The sequence below is a fragment of the Ursus arctos genome, unplaced genomic scaffold, assembly GCF_023065955.2.
Source record: "Ursus arctos isolate Adak ecotype North America unplaced genomic scaffold, UrsArc2.0 scaffold_1, whole genome shotgun sequence".
NCBI lineage: Eukaryota > Metazoa > Chordata > Mammalia > Carnivora > Ursidae > Ursus > Ursus arctos.
The window spans coordinates 18,371,493-18,387,499 of record NW_026622763.1 but is presented as its reverse complement, the minus strand read 5'-3'; the positions used below and the strand labels follow the sequence as shown (position 1 = coordinate 18,387,499).

Below are 16,007 nucleotides of genomic sequence, written 5' to 3'. Positions count from 1 at the left end.
CAACCACCTGCCTGAACTAAGGGAGGCAGCTAAGATCAAAAATACTCAGGGGACGCCTGGGTGGCATCTAACTTCGGCTCAGGTCATGGTCTCAGGGTCCTGGGACCAGGCAAGCACAGGGCTCTACACTCACCCCTCCCTCTGTTCACCCCTCCCCCTGCTCCTATGTGCTGCTTGCTCTCTCTCTCTCTCTCTCTCTCTCTCTCTCTGTGTCTCTTTTTCTGGCGCGCCCATGCACTCTCTCTCTCAGATAAATGATAAAAAAAATACTCAGAAGAATCTATTCTAATCTATTCTTGCTGTTGTACACATGTATATATGAGTTAAGAGTTAATATGCATTTCCTACTGTACACTGGGGGTCAAAGCCAGCATGCCAGAATCTATTCTAATGTCAAAGGAGCTACCTTATTTAGTGGACATTTCTCAGATTTTACCTAAACTCTTCATGCTGTAGTTGAAGCTCATTTATTTTGATTTCTTTCTCACTGCCAAAAAATAAACGAGCCAGTGACCATTCTTCATCTGGTATTTCAGATTCCAGAAAGACATATCCAGATCCTTCTGAAGCCTTTTCTGCCTCAGCTCTTTTTCATCAATCTCATTAGCCATATGACATAAATAACATTGTTGTCCCTCTGTGACAGGCTTAGAAAATTTAGGTGTCAGGAAAATTTGGCCTTTAAGGACCTAACTGGGTCTGAATGAAAAAATATTTTTTTCCAAAGTCTTTCCAACACCCAAAGTCCAAGATTTAATGTGTTTAAATTTTATTATGCTAGGAATAATACCACCCTAACTCAGAAATGTGGCAGTAAGGACCAACTGCCAGAAAGGTGTGGTAACAAGAAGCTACTTCTGTTTCTCTCCCACTTCCACTAATGGACTCCATTATATCACAAAAAAAAAAAGGCACTGCTGCAATCTAATGAATAAGTAACTAGCGCTTGAATGGAATCTGTGTCCATTTTCATTCCAGCTAGTTTTCACAAGAAAGCCTCATTTAAATTAGAAAGGGGGGGTGGATAATATCACTTAAAAACGAAACATTTCAGAAATGCTCCAAAAGTGTCTTATATAAGCCAGTCAGGTATAAAGTTAAATCACAAAAACATTAATTGTTGAATCTAAGTAAATAGAGGAGAGAGTCTGAGTATGACACAGGAAAAGAGGTAGTTTTCACATGTGACAGATTTGTTTAGTATAATTTCCAGAAGAATACAGGAGAGCTAACGGTCACTTGAACAGTATCTTCTAAATGGAGGGTCACGACTAACTGATGGGTTATGAAATCAGTTCAGTGAAAGAGCCAGGTCGTAAATACTTTAGGCTTTGCAGGCCAGATAATCTCTGTCACAACTACTCAAGTCTCTCATCGGAGCTTGAAAGCAGCCATAAACACTACATGAACAAGGAGTAGCTGCGTTCTAATAAAACTTTATAAATAAGCAGCAGGCCACAGTGCTGACTCCTAACCAGCGTTTCTTAAGTCTATAAAATAGAATAGAAAGCAGCTGACGGCATCGGAGGCAGAGGGGTACTGTGTCTTGAAACTCTTCTTACTGTTGTACACATGTATATATGAGTTAAGAGTTAATATGCATTTCCTACTGTACACTGGGGGTCAAAGCCAGCATGCTAGAAATAACAGTTTGAGGAGGAAAAGCAAGTCTGCTTTGGACTTAAACTGATAAGAATTTAAAAGACGTTTGTGTTAAAAAAAAAAAAAAAAGAAAGAAAGGAGGAAAAAGGGTAGGTACAATGAGCAAGTTCTTGAGCCTAAAGTATAACAAAAGAATATTTTAAAATATACTAAATTTTTCCAAAAAATATTAACTAGTTATGAGCAGTCCAAAATGACCTTCAAAAGGACACTAAGAATACTTCTTATGCTATTCAAACACCTAATATGAGGTGTGTATCAGTTAGCAGTCGCTGTATAACAAACTTGCCCAGAACTCAGTGGCTTAAAACAACAATCATCGATTATTTCTACGACTCTACAGGTTAGCTAGGTTCTGGTGATCTAGGACAGGCTTAACTGATCTTGGCAAGGCATGCTCAGGAGACTTTGAGCACCCAAGAGTTCGGCTGCGCATTGGCTGGTCTAGGGTGGCCTTGGCTGACACAGCTTGGCTCATCCCATGTGTCTCTCAGAACTCTCCATTAGGCTAGCCTGGGCATGTTCTCATGGCTGTGGCAAGGATCTGAGACAGCAAGCCCAGCTCTGTAAAAGGCATTCAGAAACACACAGGCTCTTCTAAACTCCGTTTACAGGACATTTGCTAACGCCCCACTAGCCAAAGCATCATATGGCCAATCCCAGTGGTGGGGGAGGGAAGGAAGGGGGACTACAAAGTTATAAGGCAAGAAGTGTAGCTACAGGGAGGCCATTAATTGGGGCCATGAGTGCAATCAATCTATCACAAGCAATATTTACTGTTTGTCACCACCTTGGCAGAAGCAGAGAGATTTGACATTATTTCACATTTCCCCATTATCGTTTTTCATTTTGTTTTTCCATTATCACTTCGGAGGCAGGCCGAGCGAAAAGAACCCAGGCTTCAGAATCAGTGAGATCCACTTTCGCATCCTGCCTCCAGCACTTCTGGCTTTATGACCCTGGGCAAGTTCCCTCCGCCCCGCAGTTTCCTCACTGCAGGAAGACTGCGGATACCGCACATGCCTGAACACGCACACGTGCACAGCTCCGTGTCTGACCACAGCAGAACTCAAATCCGAAATACTGGGTTTTACAAACAGTCCATTTTAATGCATCCAAAAAAGATGAGGGAAATAAGCAAGTTTCCTGTGACACTGAAGTTCCTTGACAGAAAGGAGGAGTTCTACATAGAGAGTAAAAAATCATTTCTTCACAGAGTTTTGAGCACTGTGGGAGGCAGAAAAATGGTCCCGGAGATGTTCATGTCCTAATCCCTGGAACCTGTGAATGTTACCTTACAGGACACACAAGATTACATTAAGGACCTTGAGATGAGAAGATTATCCTGGATAATCTGGGCAGGCCCAATCTGATCACACAGATCCTTAATATCAGAGAACCGTTCCCAGCTGTGGTCAAGGAGCCGGGCTGATGGCACAGGGACAAGAACTCAGCTCAGCATTACTGGTTTGGACGGAGGAGGAAGGGGGCACAACCCCTGACACATGAATGTGGGCTGCCTCTAGAAGCTGAAAGAGGCAAGGAACTGGATTCTTCCCTAGAGCTTCCAGAAGGAGCAGACACTTGATCTTAGCCAGAGAAGCCTGTGTTGGAATTATAAAACAATAAATAAATAAATAAATAAATAAATAAATAAATAAATAAATTTGTATTGCCTTAAGCCACTAAATTTGTGGTTATTTGTTCAAGCAGTAACAGAAGGACTGCATAATCTTGTAATCTTTATACTAAAGGCTGACAATAAGGGAACCGAAAAGTCTCTCTTAAAGCCACTGGAGTGGGAGGAAGAAACTGGAACTTGGAGAACAACTAACTGGGCACGGCATCCAAAATGGAAAGCTGTATCTGATTCTGGTTATAGGGGCAATTAGAGAAAAGGCACTATGATAGAATAAGCTACTCGTTATCACAGAAAACACTTTATTGCAGTCTATAGGAAAGTGTAATAAAATCATTATCCACACAATCTTCACAGACATCCTAGCTATAGCTCTGACAAGCATGTGCTAGGGAAAAGCCATATGACCAAAATCTTTCCACACAAACTTTCTAGAGGCTTCTTTTAACTGATGGCTACTCCAGATCTGCAGCTCCCATCTGATCACTCCTACTTCCTTTTGTAGATAATATGACAATAAGGTAATATGCTCTGGCGGTATATAGACACAGCCAGACAAACACGCACACACCCTATTTCACACAGAGTCCCAATTTGTTGGGTCCATAAACCCATGAATTATGCTCACAGTAAGGGGGGAAAAATGTCTACAAAAAGTCCACTGATTGATTTAAACAACAGAACCGTAAACAAGCACAACCAAACAGGTCCTCAAAACTAGGAAAACACCTAAGCATATGAAGGACAGATTAAAGAAAGCAGAGTTAGATAAGCAGGCTGAGCTCAGCCAAGAAGGCACACTAGAAGAATCCCACAGATGTAGGAGAAGCTACGAGATGCCTCATTTGACACATGAATAATCGGACTCCTAGAACACTGAATTGACCTGCGTGAAGACAGCCAGCTAACTGCAGACGCTGGCCTGTCATGGTGGGAGTTTACCCGTGATGCCCGGCTACACCGCTGATCATGTGACTGGTCACGTGCACAGGCTCTGTGCCGGGCAATGGAGCTTCCAGTCGTGCTTTCTAGAGCGCCATACTTCTTTCTGAGAAGCTCATGGGGTCAGATGTATTTTTTTTTTAACCCACCTAGGAAAGAAACTTTCCCTTTTTGAAGCTTATTGGGCTTCAGAAAAGCAAATAAGGAATGGCGAATCTATAGAAGAAAAATGGTAACATTCACCCAAGAGAATTACATCTGTACGTCCTCAATAATGGATGATGAAAGATCATCCACATAACGTCACCGCTGGAGACCCCCCTCCAAATCCCCACTTAGTGCTGCCACTAACCTTGGTGGCTCTGAAAAATGAGAAGAGAGGGGCTGAGGGAAATCCCATAGAAGTACAGCAAGAAATACTAAGAAATGCACCGACGGTACACAGAAACATCATACTTAGCATGAGGCAGAGACAGTGCTCTCCTAAACAAGATGTGGAAGAGAAAGAGTCGGTCATTTAGAAAACTCATTGGCATGAGCACTAGTAAATAAAAAAAATCGGAACTGAAAATAACAGATGGTTAAGAAAAAAAAAGCAGTGGCAAGGAGATTGATATCAAATTCCTTGTTCTTTGAACGTAGTTGTTTCACAGGAAAGCTGTTATGAAGGTATGTACACAGAATTCGGCCCAGCTTGTGGCGGGGTAAATCCTTAGCCGGTTTCCCCAGGGCACTGTGCCACAGAACCACAGAAGTCCGGGGGCCTGGTCATCTTCTGCTCTTTACATCTCAATTCCCCAAAGCAAAAAACAGCTTCGGAGGGGAAACGGGTTATTTCTAGGCTGGGAAGTAAGGACCAAGTCTTTTTATTTCTAAATATACAAAAATAAACATCCTTAAAGAATAGTGATAATAAAGGGTTGGTTCTTCTTAGGTAAGCATCTCAACTGTGTCCTGAAGGGAGTCTACCAGCAAAAACAAAAACAACTTGAGTTTTTCCTCAATCTTTTCTTTTTATTCAGTAACGGAATCTTCTTTCTTTATTCCACACCTCCTTTGCCATATGTAGAGGATTATACAACTTCAGGACTGAACAGAACTTTGGAGCTCATTCAATCCCCTCTTACTTTTCTCAACATAAGAACTGAGGCCGGAAGTGGTCACATGGGCTGAATTAATGTGCTCTTCATTTGCATACTGCCTCCCAACTGCACTGAACTCTTCCATGCAGGCCCTGACCAGGACTAGACTTGAAACTCCTTGAGCAGCTAGGGACTATTTGTTAACCAGAAATGTTTAGAATCAGGAACAGGCAGGAGCCCTGGTATGCCCCAGGTAATCCTGGTCATATGGAAGGAATAAAATGAAAGGAAATGGTGCTTGCTGTCACACCCAACTGGAAGATTCCACGAAGTACAGTGATCCCGGTGGTCAGAGGGATATTTTCCAAGGCCTCAGCAGTCTTTCCAGGATTCCACAGACACTGTGGGAATGTCCTCACTGGCCCTTTAATGGAACTGTTAAGAAATAGCCCCGAGGCCACTGCCAAGTCACCCCTTGCCTACCCCATGCTCCTGTAGAATGGAAGTCAATGCTGAGCGGGGCCAGGAGCCATAAGACGCACACACACATACAGAAACAGAAAGACCGACAGACCAACACACCACACACACGCACACACACACACACACAAAGAGAAAGAGGGAGAGGACTTATGAGGGAAATGCAAAATCCATCCCAGACTATATTCTTAGGATGTCAAACTCAAGGACATGAAGAAGGGGACACATCACTTAAAGGCATAATTTAAGTTGCTCAGCTTCTCCTGTCTGGGGCTGGTGAAAAAATGTGGACACACCACCCGCTCCCCACCAGATTCTAAGGTGAAGCTGGATATGAGCTCACAGGCACAGGGGGTTCTAGGAGGGGGAGGGACAGATGCCAAATGACCACCACATTTGCTTCCTGAATCATTTCTGCAAACAAAGGAGGCACACAACTGTTATCAGTTGTTATCAATTGTCCCTGTGAACCAAGGGTGAGAACTGAAACCCAGCTTTGGCACTGCTGCCCACTGGCTGATGAGACTTCGAGGAAGCCCTTCTCGCTCTCTGCACCACCATGCCCTCGGCCAGAAAGAGAAGGAGTCCAGAAGGATCTCCCTGAGCTGCTTTCCAACGCCTGTCTAAGGCTCCTCTTGGCTTTGGTTGGAGGGAAAGTGCTGGCTGCTTCAGGATGAGTTTGCTAGCCTTCACTAAGCATAGTCCGCTAATATGGACTCTGGACCTAGACCACCTGCGCGACCACCTGCACTCAAATCCTCGCCCTGTCACTTGCTAGCTGTGCACAACCGCAGCCGGGTTTCACAACCTCACAATCGTCTCAGTGTCCCAGTATATCAACTGGGAACGACAACAGTGTTCACTTTACCATCGTAGGGAGTAGTAAAAGAAATCGGAAAGAAGCATATGCAACCAGGTCAATTACAGAAGGTACGTGTTTTCATCCCATCTCTATGGTCTTGCCCACCTCTTGACATTTCTCCACAATGACACATAGGATCTGTGACCATCACCAACACAGCACACTCCCATGAGGGGACTGAGACACAAAAGAGATCCAACACTATTACCATGGAAGACTGTTCTGTGTAGGATACTTTCGAAAAGTATCTTACTAGCGTGACAGGACTTATAAGCCGTCTGTGCTCGAAACTACAACACTAAGGAGTGCAGCTGAGACAGGAGTGGGTGGGCGGCACACATTCCCTCCAGGGCCAGCCACAAAAATCACAGAGGGATGCAAAAGTGAGGCTGTTAATCTATTCTAGGGGTAACCTTGAAGGTCTGACTTTTTTTTAAGTAAATCAAATGCAAACACCAGTATTTAACTCTTAACAAGTACTAAAGTACTTGGATACACCTCACTCCTAAGGGCATGGGCAACAGGGTGGAGAAATACTCCTTAGCCATCCTCCATAACCACCCCAGCTGGGGCCAAGTCCAGGAGGCCTCAACACAAGCATGGGAGGGGAGGGGGAAAGGGGGTACTTTACAGGGAGAACTCCACCAAACCTAGCCATGACAGCTTATCATCCTTGCCTGTCCAGAATTTTCAGGCTGGGCAAATGGCCTTGACAGGAAGGCTCCTATTCTCTTTCCAGAAGGTTATGTGTTCAGATAAGAGAGCGCTGGGATTTTGAAGAAATAAAGCGATCCTTCCAACTCCTCTCATGCACACATACAGTTTTCCAGATGTGACAAAGCCGGGAAAACATGAATTTAATTGTAGCAGGGAAAAAAACAAACAAATAAATTAAACAGCCCAAGGAAGCAAATAGAGCTCAAGTCCCCACGCTTCCAGCTGAGAGAACACAGTTAAAGTACTAAGGCTCCTGGGACCCACCTTGGCGACCTTCCAAGAACTATTAGTTTGCATTAACACACAGAATGAGAAGGTCAGATAAATTAAAAGTTCAAAAGGTAATTTAGAAAAAGGACATCTTTATCCTCAGCACCAGCACAGGGCATGGCTCATGGCGGCTGCGGGACAAACTTCTTCCATGAACACACGAGCAGCTGGCAGAGAGATCACGAGGTGCTCAGGTTTTTGATGTTGAAACAAGATGCCATATAGTATAGGGACAAGACCTAGATTAGAAACTTCAAGAACGGTTGGGGAGATCTCTACTCAATTTCCAACACATTAAAAAGTACACCCAGCTCTGGTTATTAAGAGTGACTCTATACTTCAAAGCCACTTACGGACTTTAAAGACACACTAGTAAAACTTGCACTGACAAGCACCAAATTTATTTGTGACCCAAACCTCTCAGCTGTCACCCACATGGCATCCGCCCCCAAATATAAAATTATTTTCTCTTTTTTTTTTAAGTACCTGGATTCTGGAACACACACATCTTCCGTCAGCCAAAACGCTCAGTTAACTCTTCACCGGACACAAGGACCCTTTCTCAAACTGACATACACGACAAACCCCCAGAGACAAAGCTCCTGACAGTATATGTTTTCCTGAGATTTCCTATAATAATATCAACAGGGGAAGCCGCTCACTCCACCACCACCCCGCCCTCCTAGAGCCAGGAGGCCAAGACACACAAGAAGGAAGGAATAAAACGAGTCCACACTACTTTTTACATCTCCCGGGAAGGAGCCTAGATGACCACAGAGTGAAGAAGGACATGAACTTCCTAGTGCAAGGATGATGACTGCTCTGTGCAGTTTTCTGGACATCTCTGCAGGGCACACTGGCCACTGGCCCCTGCCAAAATCAGTATGAGGGTGACACCGCAGTCACTTAGATCCCAAGCCACAGGGAGCATTTGGAAAGGTGGTATTCCATGACTGACATCTACAATGGATCCTGAGGAGCCACACTTCTCAGCGGAGGAGCCAAAGGCCTCCGCCTGGGCTAGAATCACAGGGGACTCTGGCATTTCAATGCTTTTGGAGGCCAGCTGGGCAGAAGGCTGCTTTAGTTATTTTTAAACTGAGAAAACTGAATGGGAAAGGAGAAAATTTGAATTCCTATGATCTCCTGAGGTCCCTTCCAGCTCCAAGATGCTTCTGAAGAACGCTGCATATGCACACGCTTCTTTATAAAAACATATACATACATACATACATATGTGTGAATATATCTATGTCCTGTATTCACACTTCAAACACAAAGCACTTGAAATATGTGCTGCTGAGATCAAAAAGCCCATGAGCCGCAGCCCTGCTGGCAGCAGGGCTGCAGCGCACAGATGCCATTGGCGGATCTGGGCAGAGCCCGCAGCCCTCCTGCCATCCCAGTCCGCCTAAACACCAACCCCACCAGCAGCTGCGTGTGTAGATGCAAACCCCGCGAAGCCCCAAACCAGGACTGCAGATTCCTTTCTCCTAGTGACTCCAAGCCCAAGTGTCCCAAACCCAGGCAAGCTGGAACAAAGCTAGAGACCAAAGGAAAAGCCTAAACCTTAAGTCCGGCACCCAGCTCTGCCAGAGTTCGGTGTCAGGCAGAGGAGCGCCCTTCTCCTCTTGTCCCAGCTCCTAAAAGGGGCAGAAAGGTCTCCTTCTCCCCTCTCCTCTAACACTTTGTTTTTCAGGACCTTTCCACTTCACTCTGACTACCCAGACAGCAAGGTGGTAACTGGAGATAACTAAAAAGGCCTCTAGAAAATGGAGCTCCGCTCTAACCCTAGCAGTGCCAAAGTTAAGGGTGCTTATCTCAGCCTTGAACAATAACAACAAAAAGAATTTGTAGGAAAGAAGGAAGTGGGGGGGTGAAAATCCATTTTTCAAGACAGATCTGTGATGGTTATGTATATCATGAAAAAACTGTTTTTTGGTTTCTTGAATTAAAGGCAGTTCCGATCGATCCTGCGTCAAGGCTCAAGATGTGGCTTATACAGTTGCTAACATGGGGGGGGGGGCGGTGCTCCCGGAGTAAAATCCAACCAAGTCCCTCAGGTCCTGACAATGAACAGAGGCTGGGACACCGGCTTCCCACTTGCCTTTCTTTACAAATGAGATCCTACCGCTAACGAACCTGAGTGTTTCCAGGTGCACTGTTGCCATCCCTCCCGAACCCCATACAAACCTCAGCTTTCCCCTCCCCAACTTCACAGCTCCGTAAGTGCCCAACCTTCCCTAAGTGGGCTGCCAGAGCCGGGTGCTACAACAGTGTCTGCCCCGCACCGGGCCCTAGACCTCGACCTCGGCATCTCTGAAAACCATAAGCATCGCCTGCTTTCAGCAGAGCACCCCGCTGGTGCTCCAAACGTGGCTGGACATTGCAAGCGCCACCTCTTCCCTCTTCCGCGCGGTAGCTACGAAACCATGGCTTTGTGTGTGACAGCAAGTGTGTGCGCGCGAGCGTCCCCGGCTCACACACCCCCTTCCACCCAGTCTGCTCCCGGCGCAGGGTCCGTGCGCTCGGCGAGTGCATAGAGAGCGAGTCCACCAGACAAGCGGCCGCACCGCCAGGCCTCTGGCCTCCCGGCCTCGGACCTGGCCTTGGGGAGCGGTGGATGACATCCACACCCCCGTTCCCAGCCGCGGGGGCGGTCGGCGCGAGCAGCGCTGAGATCTGAGCAAAAGCCAGCAGCACGAAAGGGCGACAGGCGGGCGCCTCGCCCCCCACCCACCCACGCGCTCGGTCGCCCCCAACTTAGCACGCCGTGGACCCGGAGGGGGGCCCAGAGGGGGCCAGGCGGGGGCCGGGGCGGCTCACGACTCGGCAGGAAGTTCCCAGGGCCGCACTGAGCATGCTCTCCGGGAGTGTGTGCGCGGGTGTGGGCTCTGCGCTCCCCGCAGCCTCTCCGGCCGGGCAGCCTCGCCGAGCGCCTGGACGGGGTCGCGGGCCGGCGACTGGCCCCAAGGGGTGGGGGGTTCCCCCAGGCTTCCCTAGTCCCCCAGGCCGGAGCGTCGGTCCGCCGCATCCCTCCTCTTCTGGGCCCCGGGCCAGCCTCCCTTCTTCTTCCTCCCCACTGGCCGGTGGCTGAGCCCGCCCCGCGCGCCCCGGTCCCGGGGACCCCAGCCCGGCCCACACCCGCAGCGTGACCCCACCAGGCTCCTCCGCGGTCCGAGCGCCCATCTGCCATTCCCAGCAGCTCTCCTCCAGTCCGCGCCACCAAAGCCTCCTCTGGACAGTCCCTTGAAAAGCCCACAAGCCTCTTTCCCAAGGGCCCTGGGGGCCTGCTGTCTCCCCTGGGAAGGGCTGCCCCAAGCAGGTGGGCGCCTCAAGGCGCGTCCCCAGCTGCACTCCCGGATCCCGCAGAGCGGCCGCAGCCAGGGCACCCACGCAGGCGGCAAGCGGAAGCCCCTGGCCGCGCCGCCCTCGGTGCAGGCTCTCCTCGCCCGCGCCCAGCTCCCCGCGCCCTCCGCGATCCCCTCTGCGTGCATCTCCCCGCGGGGATGGCGAGCCCGACGCGATCGCCCCGACCCAGTGGCTCTCACCTCGTTGCTGAACAGCAGCAGTAGCAGCAGGGAGCGCCCTCCAGCCGCCGTCCCCGCGGGGCCCACGACGCGGCGGGGCACGGGGTCGCGGCGCCCCGAGCCTGCGGCGCGGCTACCTGGGCTGGATCGCGCCCGGGGCCGCCGCGGCTGCCGCGGGAGCCGCAGGGCCGCCGCCGAGCGGGCCGCGGCAGGGACGGTCTGCAAACTCCCAGCCCTGGCGGGGCCGCGCGCGGCGCGTCCACCCACAGCCCGGACGCTGTAGCGACGCTCCTTGGGGGCTCAGCCTAGCAGGGCGGGGGTCTGTCCACAATTTCTTCCAACACCCCCCAAACCCAACGTCTCCAACTTCTCCCCGCTTCTGGGCTCGCGGTTCTTGAAGGCAGGGATTCTGGCCAGGGACATTCAGCAAACTCCCCGCCCTCCCAGGCAGAGCGCTTAGCCAATTCGGAACGCCCCAGCTTCTCAGGGGCCGTCTGCAAACTCTCAACTCTGTCGGAGAGGACTTCTAGCAACCTTTCAATTCCGCAGCCCAAAGGGAGAAAGGAGCAGGGGACACAAGTTAATCGCGGCCATAAATAATATTCTGGCAACGTCGGGGATAGCGTGCCAATGCTCATATGACAAAGCATACTCCGGAGTGGTGCAGTCCAGGGGCTTTGAAGCACTAGGGGCCTTCTAGCAGTGAAGCCCAGTGAGGGAAGACTGGGGGTTCACCCATTTACCGGTGCATACAACTTTTATAAGTTCCCAGAGTTTCCGTTTCCTTCTTTGTAAAATGCGTTATAGGTAGTCATATGAGTCTACACTTGGTTTTTGTGACCTCGGACAAGTCGCTTAACCATTTGAATTCAGCCTTTTATCTATGAGCATACGCAGCCTGAGGAGCCTATTTTGAAGATGAAAGAAAGCATATGTTAAGCACTTAGGTATACTTGGCGTGTAGTAGGCGCTCGATAGATGAATTCCATTTCTCTTTCTTTTTCTTCCTCTCGCTCTTGGCGTCTATGAACACGCTGGATGAGCTAGCTGAACATTGTACTATTGTAAATTCAAAACGAAATAAAACACATCGCATGCCCTGAAGGTACCACAAACATTGACTGACAGGACTTATTAAATCCAACCAAGCCCTGGGAGAGACAGTCATTCATGTACATCATAACATTATAGATCATTGTTAAGTAGGATCCAGAACGGAGGGAGAATGGCCTGGTGGACCACCTAAGGGTCAAGATGACAAGGTTCATAACCTTAGCACGTTTCAGGCCCTGTAACCAGTCACTACATCAGATTACTGTATGAGAATTATCCTCAACTTCTCCTTACCTTCCCCGTGGGATTTTTCCACCCCTACTTCACTGTCCTCCCTGGGGTCTTCTGTCTTGAATTTAGATCACACCACTCTGCGGCCCACCCTCCTCAACAGAGGTATTTAAAAACAGGATCATGGAATTTTTAGACCCTAGAAATGACTTAGCCCAACTTTCTCATTTTATAAGTGAGTTCTCAGGGCCACCCAAGGGTTAGGGAGGTCTCCTGACTCCAGGATCTTGGCAAAACACACCTCATGGCCTCTCCTACGTTGAGCTACCTCTCTTTCAAGGCACATTAGGACAGTCCTACCTCTAACTTCAAGCTCAAGGAAATGGCTCTAACATTTTTTGACCAGATGAGCCCCAAATTTTCAGCCACTTGGATCCTCAGCTATCAGAAACTGCCCATGTAATATTCAAGAGCCCCAAGGAAATCTGCATGGACAGGATTATTCCTCTTAATAAGACCTTTTGGTGAAATCCCAAGAATGTTGGGAGGCACGCATTTTCCTCAGTCCCTTGTTAGAAAATAAGGTCTCACAGCTCTCTGGGCACGGGGAGGGAAATAGAAGAATAGTGACATCTGGTGGCCAAGACTTTCTGTGCTTTGACTAGGGATGGTACAGATTCTAATCCTAATAGATCTGCTTCAAAGCCAAGTTCCAGCGGGTGGTTAATAACTGTACCACCTGGTTACCTAGAGATTTCTGAAAGACATCAGTCATTTAAACACCATGGACCCACTGCTGTAGAGGATATTACATATGGTTATTATTTCAGGATCTTGTTAAAAAATGTATGTGTATATAGAGAAAGTGTAAGGGTGTAATATTCATATGAATACACATTATATGTATTTATATGATACAAATATATATTATATATCTTATATTTATTTGTATAAATAATATACTAACAATGCCGTTGAAGGACATGAATACTATCTCAATTGTTTTCCTTATGAAGTTAAGATTATAATTTACATTAATAATTACTAAAGGACATTGCTCTTAGACATAAAATGCTTACTAGGATGGAGTTGTATATTTCATCATGTCCTCTCAAGAGAGAATTCATTACAAACTTAAAAGAGGAAGAAAATAACACAGTGGGATTTTAATAGTGAAAGCCCTGGCTGCTGATGGTCAAGGTCATGCTTACCTGATGAATAGTGATTGATTTTTAGCATTTCCACCATTTGTGAACAAGGGATGTTAGTTTTAAAAAAAGGAAGATATTTGGGATTACTTCACAACAATGCAACAGTGTCTGTTGGTATTGCTAAGTCTGCTCTACTTCTTTCCAGATATTTGTCCTGTGTAACGTACTTTGGATAATTGCCCAATTATAAACGTAGAAAACACAACTCTGTCCACACAAGCAAGTCCATTCCTTCTCAGAATCTCTTACTAAGTTCTATGTGAATTTTACCGATCCTAAAACAACTCATGAAGCAGATTTACTATACCCATTTTATAGAAGAAGCAGCTAAGACTTAGAAAAGTTACATAATATGCCTGCCCACAGGCAATGTATTTTAGGGCCAGACTCAGGATTGAATCCAGTCTTCCCAACTCCTGAGCCCACAATCTTTCCAGTACACTATGTGGTTCATCCCTAGGAAACCAGGAAGAAATGAAGATTAGGGCAGAAATCACTCTGAAGAGTACACTAAAAACTAAAAGGGATATTTAAGGTACTAAACACACACCACATTTCTTAACCTATTCAAGTTATATGAAAATTATAAGGAACAGAGTAACAATTTTGTGTGTAAACCTTACAAAGCTGGGACCATGTGATTCAGTCTTGAAGCAGGTCTCTGTGAAATAAGAAAATGTTTTGTTTTGTTTTCCTGCGCAGGACCTGAACTATCTTTAACAGCTTGGGGATTATGCATTATGTAATCCCAGTGGAAGGTAAAGCCTCCGATGGTAAAGGTGGTTGATCAGGTCTTTAGGATGGTTCTGCTAGCAGTGGCACCAGTGATTGACGCCATGATGTTGACACTAGAAGCTGACATGTCTAGGGGCGCCTGGGGGGCTCATGCGGCTGAGCATCTGCCTTCAGCTTGGGTCATAATCTCAGGGTCCTGGGATGGAGCCCAGGATGGATTCCCTGCTGGACAAGGAGTCTGCTTCTCCCTCCCCCTCCTCCTCCCCATGTGTGCGCGCATGCTCTCTCTCAAATACATAAAAAAATAAAATCTTTAGAAGCTGACGTGTCTAGTATATGGTGATAGAGGTGGCAGTATCTTCACCTTCTCAGTTTTGTGATATGATCTGAGGATTTGTTTCTAAATGCACATACCTCTGAGCCTGACTCTAAGCTTTCCTTTCGATAAATTCCTTTTCTCCTTAAATCAAGTAGAGTAACTTTCTGTTGCTTGTAGTTAAGCAGCCTGATTAGACATTAGACATTAGAACCAACCAACACAAACCCTCAGGAAAACAGAGGAAGGATGGGTTATCTAGTTTGAGGAAGACAGAGGGCTGAAAATCCAACTGGTTGAAAGGGTTTTCACACAGGCATCTTATAGCATAGAGTAGCAAGGCGGTTTAATTCAATTATCACTGTGCTCACCTAGAACGAAGTACCCATTGAAATCCATTTTGGCGAAACCAAGTAGCAGCTGAGGAATAAGAGGACTGGGGGAGTCAGGTGGTTGTTTCTGTCGTTTTATGGAGTTGGACAGCTTAAAGAAAGAACAATGAGCTCTAACTCCTAATTTCTCAGCTCAAATTCCTAAATTCTCAGCTCAAAGAACACATATACTGGGGATTTTTCTGTGATTTTTAAGACAAACAAACAAAACAACAACAATACAGCAACATTTCTTTTTTCTAATAGCTAGAGGTCAAGATAGGTGAAAACTGAAAACAAAATTTGATTTTGTGGGTCACTGAATTATAAAATCACTTAAATGCACAGCCTAAACACTCTCTTATTTGAAAACAAGGACATTGATTAGAACAATCCTAAGGACCGGACGGAGACACATGAGAAAATCCAGATGACTGAATGTACGCCACAGCCCTCGAGCTCTGTGCTGGCTTCCCTTACCAAATGGAGGGCCTGGTGAGGTTCCTAGCACACCTCAAGAGACCAACTGAACAGATAAACCCCGAAAAAGACTGAACCATCACACAGAGTTCTGACATTTGGCTGTCTCGTAAAGGCAAAAATCTGGGGAATACATGTGGCAAGAGATTCTGAGATTTCTAGACTCAGCAAGGAAGAACACAGCTTTAGATTGGGCTGAATCTATTGATAGGGAAGCAGTTCTCAAAATTCAGACTCCGTGTGTTCACATGAGCAGTTGGGGGTAGTATTAATCATCTGCTCAGTTGGTGCTAAAATCCAGACTCATGGGGCCCAGCATAAATAATAATAAGCTACTCATGTAGCTCTTACCAGATGCCAAGCACTGTTTTAAAATACTGTTATATATCAAGTGATTGAATCGCAAGAACAAGGCTGAGATATGTA

The 16,007-nt window shown here is 46.8% G+C and overlaps 1 protein-coding gene across 4 annotated transcripts in view; it reads right to left on the bottom strand.

Moving 5' to 3' along the window:
- MGAT5 (alpha-1,6-mannosylglycoprotein 6-beta-N-acetylglucosaminyltransferase) overlaps positions 1 to 11,596 on the bottom strand; it is a 325,980-nt gene extending 314,384 nt beyond the window's left edge. For all 4 annotated transcript variants that reach the window (XM_026510104.4, XM_026510107.4, XM_026510105.4 and 1 more), the window contains exon 1: positions 11,206 to 11,596. The gene's annotated coding sequence lies outside the window, so the exon portion shown is untranslated. The remainder of the gene's footprint in view (positions 1 to 11,205) is intronic.
- Positions 11,597 to 16,007: the final 4,411 nt, after the last annotated feature.